The sequence below is a fragment of the Lithobates pipiens genome, unplaced genomic scaffold (assembly GCF_037356315.1).
Source record: "Lithobates pipiens isolate NorthernLeopardFrog02 unplaced genomic scaffold, aLitPip1_a1.2 Scaffold_114, whole genome shotgun sequence".
NCBI classification, from domain to species: Eukaryota; Metazoa; Chordata; class Amphibia; order Anura; family Ranidae; genus Lithobates; species Lithobates pipiens.
Genome location: NW_027507701.1, coordinates 238049 through 257500, shown reverse-complemented (window position 1 = coordinate 257500; position 19452 = coordinate 238049). Strand labels below are relative to the sequence as shown.

Sequence of the window (19452 nt, the reverse complement as noted above, 5' to 3'; positions counted from 1 at the left end):
ACCTCCTGGGAATACCAGGTGCCGTAGGCTTTTGGCCATTATGTTGTTGGCTTTGGCGACCTGCTGTATTTTTCCTCTCGATTGCCCGAGGTGACCACCTTGGCTTTTGTCAAGAGAGTTGTAAGTAGGGTGCAAGATCGCCTACGGCCACATTACCCTGAATGTGCTCGATCTAGTCTGATCTCAGATGCTAAGCAGGGTCGGGCCTGGTTAGTACCTGGGTGGGAGACCACCTGGGAATATCAGGTGCCGTAGGCTTTTTTCCATTATGTTGTTGGCTTTGGCGACCTGCTGTATTTTTCCTCTCTATAGCCCGAGGTGACCACCTTGGCTTTTGTCAAGAGAGTTGTAAGTAGGGTGGAAGATCACCTACAGCCACATCACCCTGAATGCGCTCGATCTCGTCTGATCTCGGATGCTAAGCAGGGTCGGGCCTGGTTAGTACCTGGATGGGAGACCACCTGGGAATACCAGGTGCCGTAGGCTTTTTTCCATTATGTTGTTGGCTTTGGCGACCTGCTGTATTTTTACTCTCTATTGCCCGAGGTGTCCACCTTGGCTTTTGTCAAGAGAGTTGTAAGTAGGGTGCAAGATTGCCTACAGCCACATCACCCTGAATGCGCTCGATCTCGTCTGATCTCGGATGCTAATCAGGGTCGGGCCTGGTTAGTACCTGGATGGGGGACCGCCTGGGAATACCAGGTGCCGTAGGCTTTTTTCCATTATTTTGTTGGCTTTAGCGACCTGCTGTATTTTTCCTCTCGATTGCCCGAGGTGACCACCTTGGCTTTTGTCAAGAGAGTTGTAAGTAGGGTGCAAAATCGATTACAGCCACATCACCCTGAATGCTCTCGATCTCGTCTGATCTCGGATGCTAAGCAGGGTCCGGCCTGGTTAGTACCTGGATGGGAGACCGCCTGGGAATACCAGGTGCCGTAGGCTTTTTTCCATTATGTTGTTGGCTTTGGCGACCTGCTGTATTTTTCCTCTCGATTGCCCGAGGTGACCACCTTGGCTTTTGTCAAGAGAGTTGTAAGTAGGGTGCAAGATCGCCTACGGCCACATCACCCTGAATGTGCTAGATCTCGTCTGATCTCGGATGCTAAGCAGGGTCGGGCCTGGTTAGTACCTGGATGGGAGACCGCCTGGGAATACCAGGTGCCGTAGGCTTTTTTCCATTATGTTGTTGGCTTTAGCGACCTGCTGAATTTTTCCTCTCGATTGCCCGAGGTGACCACCTTGGCTTTTGTCAAGAGAGTTGTAAGTAGGGTGCAAGATCGCCTACGGCCACATCACCCTGAATGCACTCGATCTCGTCTGATCTCGGATGCTAAGCAGGGTCGGGCCTGGTTAGTACCTGGATGGGAGACCGCCTGGGAATACCAGGTGCCGTAGGCTTTTTTCCATTATGTTGTTGGCTTTGGCGACCTGCTGTATTTTTCCTCTCGATTGCCCGAGGTGACCACCTTGGCTTTTGTCAAGAGAGTTGTAAGTAGGGTGCAAGATCGCCTACGGCCACATCACCCTGAATGCGCTCGATCTCATCTGATCTCGGATGCTTAGCAGGGTCGGGCCTGGTTAGTACCTGGATGGGAGACCGCCTGGGAATACCAGGTGCCGTAGGCTTTTTTCCATTATGTTGTTGGCTTTGGCGACCTGCTGTATTTTTCCTCTCGATTGCCCGAGGTGACCACCTTGGCTTTTGTCAAGAGAGTTGTAAGTAGGGTGCAAGATTGACTACAGCCACATCACCCTGAATGCGCTCGATCTCATCTGATCTCGGATCCTAAGCAGGGTCGGGCCTGGTTAGTACCTGGATGGGAGACCGCCTGGGAATACTAGGTGCCGTAGGCTTTTTTCCATTATGTTGTTGGCTTTGGCGACCTGCTGTATTTTTCCTCTCGATTGCCCGAGGTGACCACCTTGGCTTTTGTCAAGAGAGTTGTAAGTAGGGTGCAAGATTGCCTACGGCCATATCACTCTGAATGCGCTCGATCTCGTCTGATCTCGGATGCTAAGCAGGGTCGGGCCCTTCTTAGTACCTGGATAGGAGACCGCCTGGGAATACCAGTTGCCGTAGGCTTTTTTCCATTATGTTGTTGGCTTTGGCGACCTGCTGTATTTTTCCTCTCGATTGCCCGAGGTGACCACCTTGGCTTTTGTCAAGAGAGTTGTAAGTAGGGTGCAAGATCGCCTACGGCCACATCACCCTGAATGCGCTCGATCTCGTCTGATCTCGGTTACTAAGCAGGGTCGGGCCTGGTTAGTACCCGGATGGGAGACCGCCTGGGAATACCAGGTGCCGTAGGCTTTTTTCCATTATGTTGTTGGCTTTGGCGACCTGCTGTATTTTTCCTCTCGATTGCCCGAGGTGACAACCTTGGCTTTTGTCAAGAGAGTTGTAAGTAGGGTCCAAGATCGCCTACGGCCACATCACCCTTAATGCGCTCGATCTCATCTGATCTTGGATGCTAAGCAGGGTCATGCCTGGTTAGTACCTGGATGGGAGACCGCCTGGGAATACCAGGTGCCGTAGGCTTTTTTCCATTATGTTGTTGGCTTTGGCGACCTCCTGTATTTTTCCTCTCTATTGCCCGAGGTGACCACCTTGGCTTTTGTCAAGAGAGTTGTAAGTAGGGTGCAAGATCGCCTACGGCCACATCACCCTGAATGCGCTCGATCTCGTCTGATCTCGGATGCTAAGCAGGGTCGGGCATGGTTAGTACCTGGATGGGAGACCGCCTGGGAATACCAGGTGCCGTAGGCTTTTTTCCATTATGTTGTTGGCTTTGGCGACCTGCTGTATTTTTCCTCTCGATTGCTCGAGCTGACCACCTTGGATTTTGTCAAGAGAGTTGTAAGTAGGGGGCCAGATTGCCTACAGCCACATCACCCTGAATGCGCTCGATCTCGTCTGATCTCGGATGCTAAGCAGGGTCGGGCCTGGTTAGTACCTGGATGGGGGACCGCCTGGGAATACCAGGTGCCGTAGGCTTTTTTCCATTATGTTGTTGGCTTTGGTGACCTGCTGTATTTTTCCTCTCGATTGCCCGAGGTGACCACCTTGGCTTTTGTCAAGAGAGTTGTAAGTAGGGTGCAAAATCGCCTACGGCCACATCACCCTGAATGCGCTCGATCTCGTCTGATCTCGGATGCTAAGCAGGGTCGGGCCTGTTTAGTACCTGGATGGGAGACCGCCTGGGAATACCAGGTGCCGTAGGCTTTTTTCCATTATGTTGTTGGCTTTGGCGACCTGCTGTATTTTTCCTCTCGATTGCCCGAGGTGACCACCTTGGCTATTTTCAAGAGAGTTGTAAGTAGGATGCAAGATCGCCTACGGCCACATCACCCTGAATGCGCTCGATCTCTGATCCTAAGCAGGGTCGGGCCTGGTTAGTACCTAGATGGGAGACCGCCTGGGAATACCAGGTGCCGTAGGCTTTTTTCCATTATGTTGTTGGCTTTGGCGACCTGCTGTATTTTTCCTCTCGATTGCCCGAGGTGACCACCTTGGCTTTTTTCAAGAGAGTTGTAAGTAGGGTGCAAGATCGCCTACGGCCACATCACCATGAATGCGCACGATCTCGTCTTATCTCGGATGCTAAGCAGGGTCGGGCCTGGTTAGTACCTGGATGGGAGACCACCTGGGAATGCCAGGTGCCGTAGGCTTTTTTCCATTATGTTGTTGGCTTTGGCGACCTGCTGTATTTTTCCTCTCGATTGCCCGAGGTGACCACCTTGGCTTTTGTCAAGAGAGTTGTAAGTAGGGTGCAAGATCGCCTACGGCCACATTACCCTGAATGCGCTCGATCTCGTCTGATCTCGGATGCTAAGCAGGGTCGGGCCTGGTTAGTACCTGGGTGGGAGACCTCCTGGGAATACCAGGTGCCGTAGGCTTTTGGCCATTATGTTGTTGGCTTTGGCGACCTGCTGTATTTTTCCTCTCGATTGCCCGAGGTGACCACCTTGGCTTTTGTCAAGAGAGTTGTAAGTAGGGTGCAAGATCGCCTACGGCCACATTACCCTGAATGTGCTCGATCTAGTCTGATCTCAGATGCTAAGCAGGGTCGGGCCTGGTTAGTACCTGGGTGGGAGACCACCTGGGAATATCAGGTGCCGTAGGCTTTTTTCCATTATGTTGTTGGCTTTGGCGACCTGCTGTATTTTTCCTCTCTATAGCCCGAGGTGACCACCTTGGCTTTTGTCAAGAGAGTTGTAAGTAGGGTGGAAGATCACCTACAGCCACATCACCCTGAATGCGCTCGATCTCGTCTGATCTCGGATGCTAAGCAGGGTCGGGCCTGGTTAGTACCTGGATGGGAGACCACCTGGGAATACCAGGTGCCGTAGGCTTTTTTCCATTATGTTGTTGGCTTTGGCGACCTGCTGTATTTTTACTCTCTATTGCCCGAGGTGTCCACCTTGGCTTTTGTCAAGAGAGTTGTAAGTAGGGTGCAAGATTGCCTACAGCCACATCACCCTGAATGCGCTCGATCTCGTCTGATCTCGGATGCTAATCAGGGTCGGGCCTGGTTAGTACCTGGATGGGGGACCGCCTGGGAATACCAGGTGCCGTAGGCTTTTTTCCATTATTTTGTTGGCTTTAGCGACCTGCTGTATTTTTCCTCTCGATTGCCCGAGGTGACCACCTTGGCTTTTGTCAAGAGAGTTGTAAGTAGGGTGCAAAATCGATTACAGCCACATCACCCTGAATGCTCTCGATCTCGTCTGATCTCGGATGCTAAGCAGGGTCCGGCCTGGTTAGTACCTGGATGGGAGACCGCCTGGGAATACCAGGTGCCGTAGGCTTTTTTCCATTATGTTGTTGGCTTTGGCGACCTGCTGTATTTTTCCTCTCGATTGCCCGAGGTGACCACCTTGGCTTTTGTCAAGAGAGTTGTAAGTAGGGTGCAAGATCGCCTACGGCCACATCACCCTGAATGTGCTAGATCTCGTCTGATCTCGGATGCTAAGCAGGGTCGGGCCTGGTTAGTACCTGGATGGGAGACCGCCTGGGAATACCAGGTGCCGTAGGCTTTTTTCCATTATGTTGTTGGCTTTAGCGACCTGCTGAATTTTTCCTCTCGATTGCCCGAGGTGACCACCTTGGCTTTTGTCAAGAGAGTTGTAAGTAGGGTGCAAGATCGCCTACGGCCACATCACCCTGAATGCACTCGATCTCGTCTGATCTCGGATGCTAAGCAGGGTCGGGCCTGGTTAGTACCTGGATGGGAGACCGCCTGGGAATACCAGGTGCCGTAGGCTTTTTTCCATTATGTTGTTGGCTTTGGCGACCTGCTGTATTTTTCCTCTCGATTGCCCGAGGTGACCACCTTGGCTTTTGTCAAGAGAGTTGTAAGTAGGGTGCAAGATCGCCTACGGCCACATCACCCTGAATGCGCTCGATCTCATCTGATCTCGGATGCTTAGCAGGGTCGGGCCTGGTTAGTACCTGGATGGGAGACCGCCTGGGAATACCAGGTGCCGTAGGCTTTTTTCCATTATGTTGTTGGCTTTGGCGACCTGCTGTATTTTTCCTCTCGATTGCCCGAGGTGACCACCTTGGCTTTTGTCAAGAGAGTTGTAAGTAGGGTGCAAGATTGACTACAGCCACATCACCCTGAATGCGCTCGATCTCATCTGATCTCGGATCCTAAGCAGGGTCGGGCCTGGTTAGTACCTGGATGGGAGACCGCCTGGGAATACTAGGTGCCGTAGGCTTTTTTCCATTATGTTGTTGGCTTTGGCGACCTGCTGTATTTTTCTTCTCGTTTGCCCGAGGTGACTACCTTGGCTTTTGTCAAGAGAGTTGTAAGTAGGGTGCAAGATTGCCTATGGCCACATCATCCTGAATGCGCTTGATCTCGTCTGATCTCGGATGCTAAGCAGGGTCGGGCCTGGTTAGTACCTGGATGGGAGACCGCCTGGGAATACCAGGTGCCGTAGGCTTTTTTCCATTATGTTGTTGTCTTTGGCGACCTGCTGTAATTTTCCTATCGATTGCCTGAGGTGACCACCTTGGCTTTTGTCAAGAGAGTTGTAAATAGGGTGCAAGATAGCCTACGGCCACATCACCCTGAATGCACCTGATCTCGGATGCTAAGCAGGGTCGGGCCTGGTTAGTACCTGGATGGGAGACTGCCTGGGAATTCCAGGTGCTGTAGGCTTTTTTCCATTATGTTGTTGGCTTTGGCGACCTGCTGTATTTTGACTCTCGATTGCCTGAGGTGACCACCTTGGCTTTTGTCAAGAGAGTTGTAAGTAGGGTGCAAGATTGCCTACGGCCACATCACCCCGAATGCGCTCGATCTCGTCTGATCTCGGATGCTAAGCAGGGTCGGGCCTGGTTAGTACCTGGATGGGATTCCGCCTGGGAATACCAGGTGCCGTAGGCTTTTTTCCATTATGTTGTTGGCTTTGGCGACCTGCTGTTTTTTTCCTCTCGATTGCCCGAGGTGACCACCTTGGCTTTTGTCAAGAGAGTTGTAAGTAGGGTGCAAGACCGCCTACGGCCACATCACCCTGAATGCGCTCGATCTCGTCTGATCTCGAATGCTAAGCAGGGTCGGGTCTGGTTAGTACCTGCATGGGAGACCGCCTGGGAATACCAGGTGCCGTAGGCTTTTTTCCATTATGTTGTTGGCTTTGGCGACCTGCTGTATTTTTCTTCTCGATTGCCCGAGGTGACCACCTTGGCTTTTGTCAAGAGAGTTGTAAGTAGGGTTCAACATTGCCTACGGCCACATCACCCTGAATGCGCTTGATCTCGTCTGATCTCGGATGCTAAGCAGGGTCGGGCCTGGTTAGTACCTGGATGGGAGACCGCCTGGGAATACCAGGTGCCGTCGGCTTTTTTCCATTATGTTGTTGGCTTTGGCGACCTGCTGTATTTTTCTTTTCGATTGCCCGAGGTGACCACCTTGGCTTTTGTCAAGAGAGTTGTAAGTAGGGTGCATAATACCTACGGCCACATCACCCTGAATGCGCTCGATCTTGTCTGATCTCGGATGCTAAGCAGGGTCGGGCCTGGTTAGTACCTGGATGGGAGACCGCCTGGGAATACCAGGTGCCGTAGGCTTTTTTCCATTATGTTGTTGGCTTTGGCAACCTGCTGTATTTTTCCTCTCGATTGCCCGAGGTGACCACCTTGGCTTTTGTCAAGAGAGTTGTAAGTAGGGTGCACGATCGCCTACGGCCACATCACCCTGAATGCGCTCGATCTCGTCTGATCTCGAATGCTAAGCAGGGTCGTGTCTGGTTAGTACCTGGATGGGAGACCGCCTGGGAATACCAGGTGCCGTAGGCTTTTTTCCATTATGTCGTTGGCTTTGGCGACCTGCTGTGTTTTTCCTCTCGATTGCCCGAGGTGACCACCTTGGCTTTTGTCAAGAGAGTTGTAAGTAGGGTGCAAGATCGCCTATGGCCACATCACCCTGAAAGCGCTAGATCTCGTCTGATCTCGGATGCTAAGCAGGGTCGGGCCTGGTTAGTACCTGGATGGGAGACCGCTTGGGAATACCAGGTGCCATAGGCTTTTTTCCATTATGTTGTTGGCTTTGGCGACCTGCTGTATTTTTCCTCTCGATTGCCCGAGGTGACCACCTTGGCTTTTGTCAAGAGAGTTGTAAGTAGGGTGCAAGATCGCCTACGGCCACATCACCCTGAATGCGCTTGATCTCGTCTGAACTCAAATGCTAAGCAGGGTCGGGCCTGGTTAGTAACTGGATGGGAGACCGCCTGGGAATACCGGGTGCCGTAGGCTTTTTTCCATTATGTTGTTGGCTTTGGCGACCTGCTGTATTTTTCCTCTCGATTGCCCGAGGTGACCACCTTGGCTTTTGTCAAGAGAGTTGTAAGTAGGGTGCAAGATCGCCTATGGCCACATCACACTGAATGCGCTCAATCTCGTCTGATCTCGGATGCTATGCAGGGTCGGGCCTTGTTAGTACCTGGATGGGAGACCGCCTGGGACTACCAGGTGCCGTAGGCTTTTTTCCATTATGTTGTTGGCTTTGGCGACCTGCTGTATTTTTCCTCTCCATTGCCCGAGGTGACCACCTTGGCTTTTGTCAAGAGAGTTGTAAGTAGGGTGCAAGATCGCCTATGGCCACATCACCATGAATGCACTCGATCTTGTCTGATCTCAGATGCTAAGCATGGTCGGGCTTGGTTAGTACCTGGATGGGAGACCGCCTGGGAATACCATGTGCCGTAAGCTTTTTTCCATTATGTTGTTGGCTTTGGCGACCTGCTGTATTTTTCCTCTCAATTGCCCGAGGTGACCACCTTGGCTTTTGTCAAGAGAGTTGTAAGTAGGGTGTAAGATCGCCTACGGCCACATCACCCTGAATGCGCTCGATCTTGTCTGATCTCGGATGCTAAGCAGGGTCGGGCCTGGTTAGTACCTGGATGGGAGACCGCCTGGGAATTCCAGGTGCCGTAGGCTTTTTTCCATTATGTTGTTGTCTTTGGCGACCTGCTGTATTTTTCCTCTCGATTGCCCGAGGTGACCACCTTGGCTTTTGTCAAGAGAGTTGTAAGTAGGGTGCAAGATCGCCTACGGCCACATCACCCTGAATGCGCTCGATCTCGTCTGATCTCGGATGCTAAGCAGGCTCGGGCCTGGTTAGTACCTGGATGGGAGACCGCCTGGGAATACCAGGTGCCGTAGGCTTTTTTCCATTATGTTGTTGGCTTTGGCGACCTGCTGTATTTTTCCTCTCTATTGCCCGAGGTGACCACCTTGGCTTTTGTCAAGAGAGTTGTAAGTACGGTCGAAAGATTGCCTACAGCCACATCACCCTGAATGCGCTCGATCTCGTCTGATCTCGGATGCTAAGCAGGGTCGGGCCTGGTTAGTACCTGGATGGGAGACCGCCTGGGAATACCAGGTGCCGTAGGCTTTTTTCCATTATGTTGTTGGCTTTGGCGACCTGCTGTATTTTTCCTCTCGATTGCCCGAGGTGACCACCTTGGCTTTTGTCAAGAGAGTTGTAAGTAAGGTGCAAGATCGCCTACAGCCACATCACCCTGAATGCGCTCAATCTCGTCTGATCTAGGATGCTAAGCAGGGTCGGGCCTGGTTAGTACCTGGATGGGAGAGCGCCTGGGAATACCAGGTGCCGTAGGCTTTTTTCCATTATGTTGTTGGCTTTGGCGACCTGCTGTATTTTTCCTCTCGATTGCCCGAGGTGACCACCTTGGCTTTTGTCAAGAGAGTTGTAAGTAGGGTGCAAGATCACCTACGGCCACATCACCATGATTGCGCTCGATCTCGTCTGATCTCGGAAGCTAAGCAGGGTCGGGCCTGGTTAGTACCTGGATGGGAGACCGCCTGGGAATACCATGTGCCGTAGGCTTTTTTCCATTATGTTGTTGGCTTTGGTGACCTGCTGTATTTTTCCTCTTGATTGCCCGAGGTGACCACCTTGGCTTTTGTCAAGAGATTTGTAAGTAGGGTGCAAGATTGCCTACAGCCATATCACCCCGAATGCGCTCGATCTCGTATGCTAAGCAGGGTCGTGCCTGGTTAGTACCTGGATGGGAGACCGCCTGGGAATACCAGGTGCCGTTGGCTTTTTTCCATTATGTTGTTGGCTTTGGCGACCTGCTGTATTTTTCCTCTCGATTGCCCGAGGTGACCACCTTGGCTTTTGTCAAGAGAGTTGTAAGTAGGGTGCAAGATCGCCTACGGCCACATCACCTTGAATGCGCTCGATCTCGTCTGATCTTGGATGCTAAGCAGGGTCGGGCCTGGTTAGTACCTGGATGGGAGACTGCCTGGGGCTACCAGGTGCCGTAGGCTTTTTTCCATTATGTTGTTGGCTTTGGCGACCTGCTGTATTTTTCCTCTCTATTGCCCGAGGTGACCACCTTGGCTTTTGTCAAGAGAGTTGTAAGTAGGGTGCAAGATCCCCTATGGCCACATCACCCTGAATGCGCTCGATCTTGTCTGATCTCGGATTCTAAGCAGGGTCGGGCCTGGTTAGTACCTGGATGGGAGACCGCCTGGGAATACCAGGTGCCGTAGGCTTTTTTCCATTATGTTGTTGGCTTTGGCGACCTGCTGTATTTTTCCTCTCGATTGCCCGAGGTGACCACCTTGGCTTTTGTCAAGAGAGTTGTAAGTAGGGTGCAAGATTGCCTACGGCCACATCACCCTGAATGCGCTCGATCTCGTCTGATCTCGGATGCCAAGCAGGGTCGGGCCTGGTTAGTACCTGGATGGGAGACCGCCTGGGAATACCAGGTGCCGTAGGCTTTTTTCCATTATGTTGTTGGCTTTGGCGACCTGCTGTATTTTTCCTCTCGATTGCCCGAGGTGACCACCTTGGCTTTTGTCAAGAGAGTTGTAAGTAGGGTGCAAGATCGCCTACGGCCACATCACCCTGAATGCGCTCGATCTCGTCTGATCTCGGATGCCAAGCAGGGTCGGGCCTGGTTAGTACCTGGATGGGAGACCGCCTGGGAATACCAGGTGCCGTAGGCTTTTTTCCATTATGTTGTTGGCTTTGGCGACCTGCTGTATTTTTCCTCTCGATTGCTCGAGGTGACCACCTTGGCTTTTGTCAAGAGAGTTGTAAGTAGGGGGCAAGATCGCCTACGGCCACATCACCCTGAATGCGCTCGATCTCGTCTGATCTCTGATGCTAAGCAGGGTCGGGCCTAGTTAGTACCTGGATGGGAGACCGCCTGGGAATACCAGGTGCCGTAGGCTTTTTTCCATTATGTTGTTGGCTTTGGCGACCTGCTGTATTTTTCCTCTCGATTGCCCGAAGTGACCACCTTGGCTTTTGTCAAGAGAGTTGTAAGTAGGGTGCAAGATTGCCTACGGCCACATCACCCTGAATGCGCTCGATCTCGTCTGATCTCGGATGCCAAGCAGGGTCGGGCCTGGTTAGTACCTGGATGGGAGACCGCCTGGGAATACCAGGTGCCGTAGGCTTTTTTCCATTATGTTGTTGGCTTTGGCGACCTGCTGTATTTTTCCTCTCGATTGCCCGAGGTGACCACCTTGGCTTTTGTCAAGAGAGTTGTAAGTAGGGTGCAAGATCGCCTACGGCCACATCACCCTGAATGCGCTCGATCTCGTCTGATCTCGGATGCCAAGCAGGGTCGGGCCTGGTTAGTACCTGGATGGGAGACCGCCTGGGAATACCAGGTGCCGTAGGCTTTTTTCCATTATGTTGTTGGCTTTGGCGACCTGCTGTATTTTTCCTCTCGATTGCCCGAGGTGACCACCTTGGCTTTTGTCAAGAGAGTTGTAAGTAGGGTGCAAGATTGCCTACGGCCACATCACCCTGAATGCGCTCGATCTCGTCTGATCTCGGATGCCAAGCAGGGTCGGGCCTGGTTAGTACCTGGATGGGAGACCGCCTGGGAGTACCAGGTGCCGTAGGCTTTTTTCCATTATGTTGTTGGCTTTGGCGACCTGCTGTATTTTTCCTCTCGATTGCCCGAGGTGACCACCTTGGCTTTTGTCAAGAGAGTTGTAAGTAGGGTGCAAGATCGCCTACGGCCACATCACCCTGAATGCGCTCGATCTCGTCTGATCTCGGATGCCAAGCAGGGTCGGGCCTGGTTAGTACCTGGATGGGAGACCGCCTGGGAATACCAGGTGCCGTAGGCTTTTTTCCATTATGTTGTTGGCTTTGGCGACCTGCTGTATTTTTCCTCTCGATTGCTCGAGGTGACCACCTTGGCTTTTGTCAAGAGAGTTGTAAGTACGGTCCAAAGATTGCCTACGGCCACATCACCCTGAATGCGCTCGATCTCGTCTGATCTCGGATGCTAAGCAGGGTCGGGCCTGGTTAGTACCTGGATGGGAGAGCGCCTGGGAATACCAGGTGCCGTAGGCATTTTTCCATTATGTTGTTGGCTTTGGCGACCTGCTGTATTTTTCCTCTCGATTGCCCGAGGTGACCACCTTGGCTTTTGTCAAGAGAGTTGTAAGTAGGGTGCAAGATCACCTACGGCCACATCACCCTGATTGCGCTCGATCTCGTCTGATCTCGGAAGCTAAGCAGGGTCAGGCCTGGTTAGTACCTGGATGGGAGACCGCCTAGGAATACCATGTGCCGTAGGCTTTTTTCCATTATGTTGTTGGCTTTGGTGACCTGCTGTATTTTTCCTCTTGATTGCCCGAGGTGACCACCTTGGCTTTTGTCAAGAGATTTGTAAGTAGGGTGCAAGATTGCCTACGGCCACATCACCCCGAATGCGCTCGATCTCGTCTGATTTCGGATGCTAAGCAGGGTCGTGCCTGGTTAGTACCTGGATGGGAGACCGCTTGGGAATACCAGGTGCCGTTGGCTTTTTTCCATTATGTTGTTGGCTTTGGCGACCTGCTGTATTTTTCCTCTCGATTGCCCGAGGTGACCACCTTGGCTTTTGTCAAGAGAGTTGTAAGTAGGGTGCAAGATCGCCTACGGCCACATCACCTTGAATGCGCTCGATCTCGTCTGATCTCGGATGCTAAGCAGGGTCGGGCCTGGTTAGTACCTGGATGGGAGACCGCCTGGGGCTACCAGGTGCCGTAGGCTTTTTTCCATTATGTTGTTGGCTTTGGCGACCTGCTGTATTTTTCCTCTCTATTGCCCGAGGTGACCACCTTGGCTTTTGTCAAGAGAGTTGTAAGTAGGGTGCAAGCTCGCCTATGGCCACATCACCCTGAATGCGCTCGATCTTGTCTGATCTCGGATGCTAAGCAGGGTCGGGCTTGGTTAGTACCTGGATGGAAGACCGCCTGGGAATACCAGGTGCTGTAGGCTTTTTTCCATTATGTTGTTGGCTTTGGCGACCTGCTGTATTTTTCCTCTCGATTGCCCGAGGTGACCACCTTGGCTTTTGTCAAGAGAGTTGTAAGTAGGGTGCAAGATCGCCTACGGCCACATCACCCTGAATGCGCTCGATCTCGTCTGATCTCGGATGCTAAGCAGGGTCGGGCCTGGTTAGTACCTGGATGGGAGACCGCCTGGGAATACCAGGTGCCGTAGGCTTTTTTCCATTATGTTGTTGGCTTTGGCGACCTGCTGTATTTTTCCTCTCGATTGCCCGAGGTGACCACCTTGGCTTTTGTCAAGAGAGTTGTAAGTAGGGTGCAAGATCGCCTACGGCCACATCACCCTGAATGCGCTCGATCTCGTCTGATCTCGGATGCTAAGCAGGGTCGGGCCTGGTTAGTATCTGGATGGGAGACCGCCTGGGAATACCAGGTGCCGTAGGCTTTTTTCCATAATGTTGTTGGCTTTGGCGACCTGTGGTATTTTTCCTCTCTATTGCCCGAGGTGACCACCTTGGCTTTTGTCAAGAGAGTTGTAAGTAGGGTGCAAGATCGCCTACGGCCACATCACCCTGAATGCGCTCGATCTCGTCTGACCTCGGATGCTACGCAGGGTCGGGCATGGTTAGTACCTGGATGGGAGACCGCCTGGGAATACCATGTGCCGTAGGCTTTTTTCCATTATGTTGTTGGCTTTGGTGACCTGCTGTATTTTTCCTCATGATTGCCCGAGGTGACCACCTTGGCTTTTGTCAAGAGAGTTGTAAGTAGGGTGCAAGATCACCTACGGCCACATCTCCCTGAATGCGCTCGATCTCGTCTGATCTCGGATGCTAAGCTGGAGTCGGGCCTTGTTAGAACCTGAATGGGAGACCGCCTGGGAATACCAGGTGCCGTAGGCTTTTTTCCATTATGTTGTTGGCTTTGGCGACCTGCTGTATTTTTCCTCTCGATTGCCCGAGGTGACCACCTTGGCTTTTGTCAAGAGAGTTGTAAGTAGGGTGCAAGATCGCCTACGGCCACATCACCCTGAATGCGCTCAATCTCGTCTGATCTCGGATGCTAAGCAGGGTCGGGCCTGGTTAGTACCTGGATGGGAGACCGCCTGGGAATACCAGGTGCCGTAGGCTTTTTTCCATTATGTTGTTGGCTTTGGCGACCTGCTGTATTTTTCCTCTCGATTGCCCGAGGTGATCACCTTGGCTTTTGTCAAGAGAGTTGTAAGTAGTTTGCAAGATCGTATACGGCCACTTCACCCTGAATGCGCTCGATCTCATCTGATTCTCGGATGCTAAGCAGGGTCAGGCCTGGTTAGTACCTGGATGGGAGACCGCCTGGGAATACCAGGTGCCGTAGGCTTTTTTCCATTATGTTGTTGGCTTTGGCGACCTGTGGTATATTTCCTCTCGATTGCCCGAGGTGACCACCTTGGCTTTTGTCAAGAGAGTTGTAAGTAGGGTGCAAGATCACCTACGGCCACATCACCCTGAATGCGCTCGATCTCATCTGATCTCGTCTGATCTCGGATGCTAAGCAGGGTCGGGCCTGGTTAGTACCTGGTTGGGAGACCGCCTGGGAATACCAGGTGCCGTAGGCTTTTTTCCATTATGTTGTTGGCTTTGGCGACCTGCTGTATTTTTCCTCTCGATTGCCCGAGGTGACCACCTTGGCTTTTGTCAAGAGAGTTGTAAGTAGGGTGCAAGATCACCTACGGCCACATCACCCTGAATGCGCTCGATCTCGTCTGATCTCGGATGCTAAGCAGGGTTGGGCCTGGTTAGTACCTGGATGGGAGACCGCCTGGGAATACCAGGTGCCGTAGGCTTTTTTCCATTATCTTGTTGGCTTTGGCGACCTGCTGTATTTTTCCTCTCGATTGCCCGAGGTGACCACCTTGGCTTTTGTCAAGAGAGTTGTAAGTAGGGTGCAAGATCGCCTACGGCCATATCACCATGAATGCGCACGATCTTGTCTTATCTCGGATGCTAAGCAGGGCCGGGCCTGGTTAGTACCTGGATGGGAGACCGCCTGGGAATGCCAGGTGCAGAGGGCTTTTTTCCATTATGTTGTTGGCTTTGGCGACCTGCTGTATTTTTCCTCTCGATTGCCCGAGGTGACCACCTTGGCTTTTGTCAAGAGAGTTGTAAGTAGGGTGCAAGCTCGCCTACGGCCACATCACCCTGAATGCGCTCGATCTCGTCTGATCTCGGATGCTAAACAGGGTCGGGCATGGTTAGTACCTGGATGGGAGACCGCCTGGGAATACCAGGTGCCGTAGGCTTTTTTCCATTATGTTGTTGGCTTTGGCGACCTGCTGTATTTTTCCTCTCGATTGCCCGAGGTGACCACCTTGGCTTTTGTCAAGAGAGTTGTAAGTAGGGTGCAAGATCACCTACGGCCACATCACCCTGAATGCGCTCGATCTCGTCTGACCTCGGATGCTAAGCAGGGTCGGGCATGGTTAGTACCTGGATGGGAGACCGCCTGGGAATACCATGTGCCGTAGGCTTTTTTCCATTATGTTGTTGGCTTTGGCGACCTGCTGTATTTTTCCTCTCGATTGCCCGAGGTGACCACCTTGGCTTTTGTCAAGAGAGTTGTAAGTAGGGTGCAAGATCACCTATGGCCACATCTCCCTGAATGCGCTCGATCTCGTCTGATCTCGGATGCTAAGCTGGAGTCGGGCCTTGTTAGAACCTGAATGGGAGACCGCCTGGGAATACCAGGTGCCGTAGGCTTTTTTCCATTATGTTGTTGGCTTTGGCGACCTGCTGTATTTTTCCTCTCGATTGCCCGAGGTGACCACCTTGGCTTTTGTCAAGAGAGTTGTAAGTAGGGTGCAAGCTCGCCTACGGCCACATCACCCTGAATGCGCTCAATCTCGTCTGATCTCGGATGCTAAGCAGGGTCGGGCCTGGTTAGTACCTGGATGGGAGACCGCCTGGGAATACCAGGTGCCGTAGGCTTTTTTCCATTATGTTGTTGGCTTTGGCGACCTGCTGTATTTTTCCTCTCGATTGCCCGAGGTGATCACCTTGGCTTTTGTCAAGAGAGTTGTAAGTAGGGTGCAAGATCACCTACGGCCACATCACCCTGAATGCGCTCGATCTCGTCTGACCTCGGATGCTAAGCAGGGTCGGGCATGGTTAGTACCTGGATGGGAGACCGCCTGGGAATACCATGTGCCGTAGGCTTTTTTCCATTATGTTGTTGGCTTTGGTGACCTGCTGTATTTTTCCTCATGATTGCCCGAGGTGACCACCTTGGCTTTTGTCAAGAGAGTTGTAAGTAGGGTGCAAGATCACCTATGGCCACATCTCCCTGAATGCGCTCGATCTCGTCTGATCTCGGATGCTAAGCTGGAGTCGGGCCTTGTTAGAACCTGAATGGGAGACCGCCTGGGAATACCAGGTGCCGTAGGCTTTTTTCCATTATGTTGTTGGCTTTGGCGACCTGCTGTATTTTTCCTCTCGATTGCCCGAGGTGACCACCTTGGCTTTTGTCAAGAGAGTTGTAAGTAGGGTGCAAGATCGCCTACGGCCACATCACCCTGAATGCGCTCAATCTCGTCTGATCTCGGATGCTAAGCAGGGTCGGGCCTGGTTAGTACCTGGATGGGAGACCGCCTGGGAATACCAGGTGCCGTAGGCTTTTTTCCATTATGTTGTTGGCTTTGGCGACCTGCTGTATTTTTCCTCTCGATTGCCCGAGGTGATCACCTTGGCTTTTGTCAAGAGAGTTGTAAGTAGTTTGCAAGATCGTATACGGCCACTTCACCCTGAATGCGCTCGATCTCATCTGATTCTCGGATGCTAAGCAGGGTCAGGCCTGGTTAGTACCTGGATGGGAGACCGCCTGGGAATACCAGGTGCCGTAGGCTTTTTTCCATTATGTTGTTGGCTTTGGCGACCTGTGGTATATTTCCTCTCGATTGCCCGAGGTGACCACCTTGGCTTTTGTCAAGAGAGTTGTAAGTAGGGTGCAAGATCACCTACGGCCACATCACCCTGAATGCGCTCAATCTCATCTGATCTCGTCTGATCTCGGATGCTAAGCAGGGTCGGGCCTGGTTAGTACCTGGTTGGGAGACCGCCTGGCAATACCAGGTGCCGTAGGCTTTTTTCCATTATGTTGTTGGCTTTGGCGACCTGCTGTATTTTTCCTCTCGATTGCCCGAGGTGACCACCTTGGCTTTTGTCAAGAGAGTTGTAAGTAGGGTGCAAGCTCGCCTACGGCCACATCACCCTGAATGCGCTCGATCTCGTCTGATCTCGGATGCTAAACAGGGTCGGGCATGGTTAGTACCTGGATGGGAGACCGCCTGGGAATACCAGGTGCCGTAGGCTTTTTTCCATTATGTTGTTGGCTTTGGCGACCTGCTGTATTTTTCCTCTCGATTGCCCGAGGTGACCACCTTGGCTTTTGTCAAGAGAGTTGTAAGTAGGGTGCAAGATCACCTACGGCCACATCACCCTGAATGTGCTCGATCTCGTCTGATCTCGGATGCTAAGCAGCGTCAGGCCTGGTTAGTACCTGGATGGGAGACCACCTGGGAATACCAGGTGCCGTAGGCTTTTTTCCATTATGTTGTTGGCTTTGGCGACCTGCTGTATTTTTCCTATCGATTACCTGAGGTGACCACCTTGGCTTTTGTCAAGAGAGTTGGAAGAAGGGTGCCAGATTGCCTACGGCCACATCACCCTGAGTGAGCTCGATCTTGGATGCTAAGCAGGGTCGGGCCTGGTTAGTACTTGGATGGGAGACCGCCTGGGAATACCAGGTGCCGTAGGCTTTTTTCCATTATGTTGTTGGCTTTGGCGACCTGCTGTATTTTTCCTATCGATTGCCTGAGGTGACCACCTTGGCTTTTGTCAAGAGAGTTGTAAGCAGGGTGCAAGATCGCCTACGCCCACATCACCCTGAATGCGCTCGAACTCGCGTGATCTCGGATGCTAAGCAGGGTCGTGCCTGGTTAGTACCTGGATGGGAGACCGCCTGGAAATACCAGGTGCCGTCGGCTTTTTTCCATTATGTTGTTGGCTTTGGCTTCCTGCTGTATTTTTCCTCTCGATTGCCCGAGGTGACCACCTTGGCTTCTGTCAAGAGAGTTGTAAGTAGGATGCAAGATCGCCTACGGCCACATCACCCTGAATGCACTCGATCTTGTCTGATCTCGGATGCTAAGCAGGGTTGGGCCTGGTTAGTACCTGAATGGGAGACCGCCTGGGAATACCAGGTGCCGTAGGCTTTTTTCCATTATGTTGTTGGATTTGGCGACCTGCTGTATTTTTCCTATCGATTGCCTGAGGTGACCACCTTGGCTTTTGTCAAGAGAGTTGTAAGTAGCGTGCAAGATCGCCTACAGCCACTTCACCCTGAGTGCGCTCGATCTCGTCTGATCTCGGATGCTAAGCAGGTTCGGGCCTGGTTAGTACCTGGATGGGAGACCGCCTGGGAATACCAGGTGCCGTAGGCTTTTTTCCATTATGTTGTTGGCTTTGGCGACCTGCTGTATTTTTCCTCTCGATTGCCCGAGGTGACCACCTTGGCTTTTGTCAAGAGAGTTGTAAGTAGGGTGCACGATCGCCTACGGCCACATCACCCGTGATGCGCTCAATCTCATCTGATCTCGGATGCTAAGCCGGGTCGGGTCTGGTTAGTACCAGGATGGGAGACCGCTTGGGAATACCAGGTGCCGTAGGCTTTTTTCCATTATGTTGTTGGCTTTGGCGACCTGCTGTATTTTTTTTCTTTATTGCCTGAGGTGACCACCTTGGCTTTTGTCAAGAGAGTTGTAAGTAGGGTGCAAGATCGCCTACGGCCACATCACCCTGAGTGCGCTCGATCTCGTCTGATCTCGGATGCTAAGCAGGGTCGGGCCTGGTTAGTACCTGGATGGGAGACCGCCTGGGAATATCAGGTGCCGTAGGCTTTTTTCCAATATGTTGTTGGCTTTGGCGACCTGCTGTATTTTTCCTCTCGATTACCCGAGGTGACCACCTTGGCTTTTGTCAAGAGAGTTGTAAGTAGGGTGCAAGATCACCTACGGCCACATCACCCTGAATGTGCTCGATCTCGTCTGATCTCGGATGCTAAGCAGCATCAGGCCTGGTTAGTACCTGGATGGGAGACCACCTGGGAATACCAGGTGCCGTAGGCTTTTTTCCATTATGTTGTTGGCTTTGGCGACCTGCTGTATTTTTCCTCTTGATTGCCCGAATAGACCACCTTGGCTTTTGTCAAGAGAGTTGTAAGTAGGGTGCAAGATCGCCTACGGCCGCATCACCCTGAATGCGCTCGATCTCGTCTGATCTCGGATGCTAAGCAGAGTCGGGCCTGGTTAGTACCCTTAATGGGAGACCGCCTGGGAATACCTGGTGCCGTAGGCTTTTTTCCATTATGTTGTTGGCTTTGGCGACCTGCTGTATTTTTCCTCTCGATTGCCCGAGGTGACCACCTTGGCTTTTGTCAAGAGAGTTGTAAGTAGGGAGCAATATCGCCTACGGCCACATCACCCTGAATGCGCTCAATCTCGTCTGATCTCGGATGCTAAGCATGGTCGGGCCTGGTTAGTACCTGGATGGGAGACCACCTGGGAATACCAGGTGCCATAGGCTTTTTTCCATTATGTTGTTGGCTTTGGCGACCTGCTGTATTTTTCCTCTCGATTG

The 19452-nt window shown here is 52.1% G+C and overlaps 49 non-coding genes and 37 pseudogenes across 49 annotated transcripts in view; all 86 read left to right on the top strand.

The window, feature by feature from the left end:
- LOC143970238 (5S ribosomal RNA) overlaps positions 1-30 on the top strand; it is a 119-nt gene extending 89 nt beyond the window's left edge. The window contains exon 1 of the ribosomal RNA XR_013271738.1: positions 1-30. This exon is cut by the window's left edge and continues 89 nt beyond it. This is a non-coding gene — a ribosomal RNA (5S ribosomal RNA).
- Positions 31-139: 109 nt separating this feature from the next.
- LOC143966437 (5S ribosomal RNA) lies at positions 140-258 on the top strand (annotated as a pseudogene).
- A 109-nt stretch (positions 259-367) lies between these two features.
- On the top strand, positions 368-486 carry LOC143961678 (5S ribosomal RNA). The gene has a single exon (XR_013270528.1). It is a non-coding gene; the product is annotated as a 5S ribosomal RNA (ribosomal RNA).
- Positions 487-595: 109 nt separating this feature from the next.
- LOC143962257 (5S ribosomal RNA) lies at positions 596-714 on the top strand. Its single transcript, XR_013270659.1, has one exon. It is a non-coding gene; the product is annotated as a 5S ribosomal RNA (ribosomal RNA).
- Positions 715-823: 109 nt separating this feature from the next.
- LOC143966260 (5S ribosomal RNA) lies at positions 824-942 on the top strand (annotated as a pseudogene).
- Positions 943-1051: 109 nt separating this feature from the next.
- LOC143961428 (5S ribosomal RNA) lies at positions 1052-1170 on the top strand. The gene has a single exon (XR_013270467.1). It is a non-coding gene; the product is annotated as a 5S ribosomal RNA (ribosomal RNA).
- Positions 1171-1279: 109 nt separating this feature from the next.
- On the top strand, positions 1280-1398 carry LOC143973139 (5S ribosomal RNA). The gene has a single exon (XR_013272001.1). It is a non-coding gene; the product is annotated as a 5S ribosomal RNA (ribosomal RNA).
- Positions 1399-1507: 109 nt separating this feature from the next.
- Positions 1508-1626, top strand: LOC143971228 (5S ribosomal RNA). The gene has a single exon (XR_013271828.1). It is a non-coding gene; the product is annotated as a 5S ribosomal RNA (ribosomal RNA).
- Positions 1627-1735: 109 nt separating this feature from the next.
- LOC143965750 (5S ribosomal RNA) lies at positions 1736-1854 on the top strand (annotated as a pseudogene).
- Positions 1855-1963: 109 nt separating this feature from the next.
- LOC143968471 (5S ribosomal RNA) lies at positions 1964-2083 on the top strand (annotated as a pseudogene).
- A 109-nt stretch (positions 2084-2192) lies between these two features.
- On the top strand, positions 2193-2311 carry LOC143961823 (5S ribosomal RNA). Its single transcript, XR_013270563.1, has one exon. It is a non-coding gene; the product is annotated as a 5S ribosomal RNA (ribosomal RNA).
- A 109-nt stretch (positions 2312-2420) lies between these two features.
- LOC143963334 (5S ribosomal RNA) lies at positions 2421-2539 on the top strand (annotated as a pseudogene).
- Positions 2540-2648: 109 nt separating this feature from the next.
- LOC143972232 (5S ribosomal RNA) lies at positions 2649-2767 on the top strand. The gene has a single exon (XR_013271919.1). It is a non-coding gene; the product is annotated as a 5S ribosomal RNA (ribosomal RNA).
- A 109-nt stretch (positions 2768-2876) lies between these two features.
- Positions 2877-2995, top strand: LOC143972431 (5S ribosomal RNA). The gene has a single exon (XR_013271937.1). It is a non-coding gene; the product is annotated as a 5S ribosomal RNA (ribosomal RNA).
- A 109-nt stretch (positions 2996-3104) lies between these two features.
- On the top strand, positions 3105-3223 carry LOC143970084 (5S ribosomal RNA). The gene has a single exon (XR_013271724.1). It is a non-coding gene; the product is annotated as a 5S ribosomal RNA (ribosomal RNA).
- Positions 3224-3332: 109 nt separating this feature from the next.
- On the top strand, positions 3333-3441 carry LOC143969023 (5S ribosomal RNA; annotated as a pseudogene).
- A 109-nt stretch (positions 3442-3550) lies between these two features.
- LOC143965594 (5S ribosomal RNA) lies at positions 3551-3669 on the top strand (annotated as a pseudogene).
- A 109-nt stretch (positions 3670-3778) lies between these two features.
- On the top strand, positions 3779-3897 carry LOC143970227 (5S ribosomal RNA). The gene has a single exon (XR_013271737.1). It is a non-coding gene; the product is annotated as a 5S ribosomal RNA (ribosomal RNA).
- Positions 3898-4006: 109 nt separating this feature from the next.
- Positions 4007-4125, top strand: LOC143966426 (5S ribosomal RNA; annotated as a pseudogene).
- Positions 4126-4234: 109 nt separating this feature from the next.
- LOC143961672 (5S ribosomal RNA) lies at positions 4235-4353 on the top strand. Its single transcript, XR_013270526.1, has one exon. It is a non-coding gene; the product is annotated as a 5S ribosomal RNA (ribosomal RNA).
- Positions 4354-4462: 109 nt separating this feature from the next.
- LOC143962253 (5S ribosomal RNA) lies at positions 4463-4581 on the top strand. The gene has a single exon (XR_013270658.1). It is a non-coding gene; the product is annotated as a 5S ribosomal RNA (ribosomal RNA).
- Positions 4582-4690: 109 nt separating this feature from the next.
- Positions 4691-4809, top strand: LOC143966249 (5S ribosomal RNA; annotated as a pseudogene).
- Positions 4810-4918: 109 nt separating this feature from the next.
- Positions 4919-5037, top strand: LOC143961424 (5S ribosomal RNA). Its single transcript, XR_013270465.1, has one exon. It is a non-coding gene; the product is annotated as a 5S ribosomal RNA (ribosomal RNA).
- A 109-nt stretch (positions 5038-5146) lies between these two features.
- Positions 5147-5265, top strand: LOC143971911 (5S ribosomal RNA). Its single transcript, XR_013271890.1, has one exon. It is a non-coding gene; the product is annotated as a 5S ribosomal RNA (ribosomal RNA).
- Positions 5266-5374: 109 nt separating this feature from the next.
- Positions 5375-5493, top strand: LOC143971217 (5S ribosomal RNA). Its single transcript, XR_013271827.1, has one exon. It is a non-coding gene; the product is annotated as a 5S ribosomal RNA (ribosomal RNA).
- A 109-nt stretch (positions 5494-5602) lies between these two features.
- On the top strand, positions 5603-5721 carry LOC143965739 (5S ribosomal RNA; annotated as a pseudogene).
- Positions 5722-5830: 109 nt separating this feature from the next.
- LOC143973639 (5S ribosomal RNA) lies at positions 5831-5949 on the top strand. The gene has a single exon (XR_013272105.1). It is a non-coding gene; the product is annotated as a 5S ribosomal RNA (ribosomal RNA).
- Positions 5950-6058: 109 nt separating this feature from the next.
- LOC143967531 (5S ribosomal RNA) lies at positions 6059-6167 on the top strand (annotated as a pseudogene).
- Positions 6168-6276: 109 nt separating this feature from the next.
- LOC143962096 (5S ribosomal RNA) lies at positions 6277-6395 on the top strand. Its single transcript, XR_013270627.1, has one exon. It is a non-coding gene; the product is annotated as a 5S ribosomal RNA (ribosomal RNA).
- Positions 6396-6504: 109 nt separating this feature from the next.
- LOC143972796 (5S ribosomal RNA) lies at positions 6505-6623 on the top strand. Its single transcript, XR_013271970.1, has one exon. It is a non-coding gene; the product is annotated as a 5S ribosomal RNA (ribosomal RNA).
- A 109-nt stretch (positions 6624-6732) lies between these two features.
- On the top strand, positions 6733-6851 carry LOC143973360 (5S ribosomal RNA). The gene has a single exon (XR_013272021.1). It is a non-coding gene; the product is annotated as a 5S ribosomal RNA (ribosomal RNA).
- Positions 6852-6959: 108 nt separating this feature from the next.
- Positions 6960-7078, top strand: LOC143961600 (5S ribosomal RNA). Its single transcript, XR_013270506.1, has one exon. It is a non-coding gene; the product is annotated as a 5S ribosomal RNA (ribosomal RNA).
- Positions 7079-7187: 109 nt separating this feature from the next.
- On the top strand, positions 7188-7306 carry LOC143971702 (5S ribosomal RNA). The gene has a single exon (XR_013271871.1). It is a non-coding gene; the product is annotated as a 5S ribosomal RNA (ribosomal RNA).
- Positions 7307-7415: 109 nt separating this feature from the next.
- Positions 7416-7534, top strand: LOC143973394 (5S ribosomal RNA). The gene has a single exon (XR_013272024.1). It is a non-coding gene; the product is annotated as a 5S ribosomal RNA (ribosomal RNA).
- A 109-nt stretch (positions 7535-7643) lies between these two features.
- On the top strand, positions 7644-7762 carry LOC143972077 (5S ribosomal RNA). Its single transcript, XR_013271905.1, has one exon. It is a non-coding gene; the product is annotated as a 5S ribosomal RNA (ribosomal RNA).
- A 109-nt stretch (positions 7763-7871) lies between these two features.
- Positions 7872-7990, top strand: LOC143969045 (5S ribosomal RNA; annotated as a pseudogene).
- Positions 7991-8099: 109 nt separating this feature from the next.
- LOC143965971 (5S ribosomal RNA) lies at positions 8100-8218 on the top strand (annotated as a pseudogene).
- A 109-nt stretch (positions 8219-8327) lies between these two features.
- LOC143971878 (5S ribosomal RNA) lies at positions 8328-8446 on the top strand. Its single transcript, XR_013271887.1, has one exon. It is a non-coding gene; the product is annotated as a 5S ribosomal RNA (ribosomal RNA).
- A 109-nt stretch (positions 8447-8555) lies between these two features.
- On the top strand, positions 8556-8674 carry LOC143972066 (5S ribosomal RNA). The gene has a single exon (XR_013271904.1). It is a non-coding gene; the product is annotated as a 5S ribosomal RNA (ribosomal RNA).
- Positions 8675-8784: 110 nt separating this feature from the next.
- LOC143972022 (5S ribosomal RNA) lies at positions 8785-8903 on the top strand. The gene has a single exon (XR_013271900.1). It is a non-coding gene; the product is annotated as a 5S ribosomal RNA (ribosomal RNA).
- A 109-nt stretch (positions 8904-9012) lies between these two features.
- Positions 9013-9131, top strand: LOC143967077 (5S ribosomal RNA; annotated as a pseudogene).
- A 109-nt stretch (positions 9132-9240) lies between these two features.
- On the top strand, positions 9241-9359 carry LOC143962839 (5S ribosomal RNA). Its single transcript, XR_013270812.1, has one exon. It is a non-coding gene; the product is annotated as a 5S ribosomal RNA (ribosomal RNA).
- A 109-nt stretch (positions 9360-9468) lies between these two features.
- Positions 9469-9577, top strand: LOC143969090 (5S ribosomal RNA; annotated as a pseudogene).
- A 109-nt stretch (positions 9578-9686) lies between these two features.
- On the top strand, positions 9687-9805 carry LOC143967543 (5S ribosomal RNA; annotated as a pseudogene).
- Positions 9806-9914: 109 nt separating this feature from the next.
- On the top strand, positions 9915-10033 carry LOC143965761 (5S ribosomal RNA; annotated as a pseudogene).
- Positions 10034-10142: 109 nt separating this feature from the next.
- Positions 10143-10261, top strand: LOC143969929 (5S ribosomal RNA). Its single transcript, XR_013271710.1, has one exon. It is a non-coding gene; the product is annotated as a 5S ribosomal RNA (ribosomal RNA).
- Positions 10262-10370: 109 nt separating this feature from the next.
- LOC143969918 (5S ribosomal RNA) lies at positions 10371-10489 on the top strand. The gene has a single exon (XR_013271709.1). It is a non-coding gene; the product is annotated as a 5S ribosomal RNA (ribosomal RNA).
- Positions 10490-10598: 109 nt separating this feature from the next.
- Positions 10599-10717, top strand: LOC143962648 (5S ribosomal RNA). The gene has a single exon (XR_013270749.1). It is a non-coding gene; the product is annotated as a 5S ribosomal RNA (ribosomal RNA).
- A 109-nt stretch (positions 10718-10826) lies between these two features.
- LOC143969906 (5S ribosomal RNA) lies at positions 10827-10945 on the top strand. Its single transcript, XR_013271708.1, has one exon. It is a non-coding gene; the product is annotated as a 5S ribosomal RNA (ribosomal RNA).
- Positions 10946-11054: 109 nt separating this feature from the next.
- On the top strand, positions 11055-11173 carry LOC143969884 (5S ribosomal RNA). Its single transcript, XR_013271706.1, has one exon. It is a non-coding gene; the product is annotated as a 5S ribosomal RNA (ribosomal RNA).
- Positions 11174-11282: 109 nt separating this feature from the next.
- LOC143971349 (5S ribosomal RNA) lies at positions 11283-11401 on the top strand. Its single transcript, XR_013271839.1, has one exon. It is a non-coding gene; the product is annotated as a 5S ribosomal RNA (ribosomal RNA).
- Positions 11402-11510: 109 nt separating this feature from the next.
- On the top strand, positions 11511-11629 carry LOC143969873 (5S ribosomal RNA). The gene has a single exon (XR_013271705.1). It is a non-coding gene; the product is annotated as a 5S ribosomal RNA (ribosomal RNA).
- Positions 11630-11739: 110 nt separating this feature from the next.
- Positions 11740-11858, top strand: LOC143961506 (5S ribosomal RNA). The gene has a single exon (XR_013270487.1). It is a non-coding gene; the product is annotated as a 5S ribosomal RNA (ribosomal RNA).
- A 109-nt stretch (positions 11859-11967) lies between these two features.
- Positions 11968-12086, top strand: LOC143964393 (5S ribosomal RNA; annotated as a pseudogene).
- Positions 12087-12195: 109 nt separating this feature from the next.
- On the top strand, positions 12196-12314 carry LOC143964319 (5S ribosomal RNA; annotated as a pseudogene).
- A 109-nt stretch (positions 12315-12423) lies between these two features.
- Positions 12424-12542, top strand: LOC143964161 (5S ribosomal RNA; annotated as a pseudogene).
- Positions 12543-12651: 109 nt separating this feature from the next.
- Positions 12652-12770, top strand: LOC143963970 (5S ribosomal RNA; annotated as a pseudogene).
- Positions 12771-12879: 109 nt separating this feature from the next.
- Positions 12880-12998, top strand: LOC143962774 (5S ribosomal RNA). The gene has a single exon (XR_013270787.1). It is a non-coding gene; the product is annotated as a 5S ribosomal RNA (ribosomal RNA).
- A 109-nt stretch (positions 12999-13107) lies between these two features.
- LOC143970788 (5S ribosomal RNA) lies at positions 13108-13226 on the top strand. Its single transcript, XR_013271788.1, has one exon. It is a non-coding gene; the product is annotated as a 5S ribosomal RNA (ribosomal RNA).
- Positions 13227-13335: 109 nt separating this feature from the next.
- LOC143962141 (5S ribosomal RNA) lies at positions 13336-13454 on the top strand. Its single transcript, XR_013270637.1, has one exon. It is a non-coding gene; the product is annotated as a 5S ribosomal RNA (ribosomal RNA).
- Positions 13455-13563: 109 nt separating this feature from the next.
- LOC143969211 (5S ribosomal RNA) lies at positions 13564-13683 on the top strand (annotated as a pseudogene).
- A 109-nt stretch (positions 13684-13792) lies between these two features.
- Positions 13793-13911, top strand: LOC143972774 (5S ribosomal RNA). Its single transcript, XR_013271968.1, has one exon. It is a non-coding gene; the product is annotated as a 5S ribosomal RNA (ribosomal RNA).
- A 109-nt stretch (positions 13912-14020) lies between these two features.
- Positions 14021-14140, top strand: LOC143966878 (5S ribosomal RNA; annotated as a pseudogene).
- Positions 14141-14249: 109 nt separating this feature from the next.
- Positions 14250-14378, top strand: LOC143964412 (5S ribosomal RNA; annotated as a pseudogene).
- A 109-nt stretch (positions 14379-14487) lies between these two features.
- On the top strand, positions 14488-14606 carry LOC143969355 (5S ribosomal RNA). Its single transcript, XR_013271658.1, has one exon. It is a non-coding gene; the product is annotated as a 5S ribosomal RNA (ribosomal RNA).
- A 109-nt stretch (positions 14607-14715) lies between these two features.
- Positions 14716-14834, top strand: LOC143969178 (5S ribosomal RNA; annotated as a pseudogene).
- A 109-nt stretch (positions 14835-14943) lies between these two features.
- LOC143961414 (5S ribosomal RNA) lies at positions 14944-15062 on the top strand. Its single transcript, XR_013270463.1, has one exon. It is a non-coding gene; the product is annotated as a 5S ribosomal RNA (ribosomal RNA).
- Positions 15063-15171: 109 nt separating this feature from the next.
- On the top strand, positions 15172-15290 carry LOC143973095 (5S ribosomal RNA). The gene has a single exon (XR_013271997.1). It is a non-coding gene; the product is annotated as a 5S ribosomal RNA (ribosomal RNA).
- Positions 15291-15399: 109 nt separating this feature from the next.
- On the top strand, positions 15400-15519 carry LOC143969267 (5S ribosomal RNA; annotated as a pseudogene).
- A 109-nt stretch (positions 15520-15628) lies between these two features.
- On the top strand, positions 15629-15747 carry LOC143972763 (5S ribosomal RNA). The gene has a single exon (XR_013271967.1). It is a non-coding gene; the product is annotated as a 5S ribosomal RNA (ribosomal RNA).
- Positions 15748-15856: 109 nt separating this feature from the next.
- LOC143973084 (5S ribosomal RNA) lies at positions 15857-15975 on the top strand. The gene has a single exon (XR_013271996.1). It is a non-coding gene; the product is annotated as a 5S ribosomal RNA (ribosomal RNA).
- Positions 15976-16084: 109 nt separating this feature from the next.
- On the top strand, positions 16085-16204 carry LOC143969256 (5S ribosomal RNA; annotated as a pseudogene).
- A 109-nt stretch (positions 16205-16313) lies between these two features.
- On the top strand, positions 16314-16432 carry LOC143972752 (5S ribosomal RNA). The gene has a single exon (XR_013271966.1). It is a non-coding gene; the product is annotated as a 5S ribosomal RNA (ribosomal RNA).
- Positions 16433-16541: 109 nt separating this feature from the next.
- LOC143966867 (5S ribosomal RNA) lies at positions 16542-16661 on the top strand (annotated as a pseudogene).
- Positions 16662-16770: 109 nt separating this feature from the next.
- On the top strand, positions 16771-16899 carry LOC143968681 (5S ribosomal RNA; annotated as a pseudogene).
- A 109-nt stretch (positions 16900-17008) lies between these two features.
- LOC143961410 (5S ribosomal RNA) lies at positions 17009-17127 on the top strand. The gene has a single exon (XR_013270462.1). It is a non-coding gene; the product is annotated as a 5S ribosomal RNA (ribosomal RNA).
- Positions 17128-17236: 109 nt separating this feature from the next.
- LOC143965119 (5S ribosomal RNA) lies at positions 17237-17355 on the top strand (annotated as a pseudogene).
- Positions 17356-17464: 109 nt separating this feature from the next.
- On the top strand, positions 17465-17573 carry LOC143968858 (5S ribosomal RNA; annotated as a pseudogene).
- Positions 17574-17682: 109 nt separating this feature from the next.
- LOC143968715 (5S ribosomal RNA) lies at positions 17683-17801 on the top strand (annotated as a pseudogene).
- Positions 17802-17910: 109 nt separating this feature from the next.
- On the top strand, positions 17911-18029 carry LOC143970557 (5S ribosomal RNA). Its single transcript, XR_013271767.1, has one exon. It is a non-coding gene; the product is annotated as a 5S ribosomal RNA (ribosomal RNA).
- Positions 18030-18138: 109 nt separating this feature from the next.
- Positions 18139-18257, top strand: LOC143965306 (5S ribosomal RNA; annotated as a pseudogene).
- A 109-nt stretch (positions 18258-18366) lies between these two features.
- Positions 18367-18485, top strand: LOC143962959 (5S ribosomal RNA; annotated as a pseudogene).
- A 109-nt stretch (positions 18486-18594) lies between these two features.
- LOC143971448 (5S ribosomal RNA) lies at positions 18595-18713 on the top strand. The gene has a single exon (XR_013271848.1). It is a non-coding gene; the product is annotated as a 5S ribosomal RNA (ribosomal RNA).
- A 109-nt stretch (positions 18714-18822) lies between these two features.
- On the top strand, positions 18823-18941 carry LOC143967243 (5S ribosomal RNA; annotated as a pseudogene).
- Positions 18942-19050: 109 nt separating this feature from the next.
- On the top strand, positions 19051-19170 carry LOC143966701 (5S ribosomal RNA; annotated as a pseudogene).
- Positions 19171-19279: 109 nt separating this feature from the next.
- Positions 19280-19398, top strand: LOC143964458 (5S ribosomal RNA; annotated as a pseudogene).
- Positions 19399-19452: the final 54 nt, after the last annotated feature.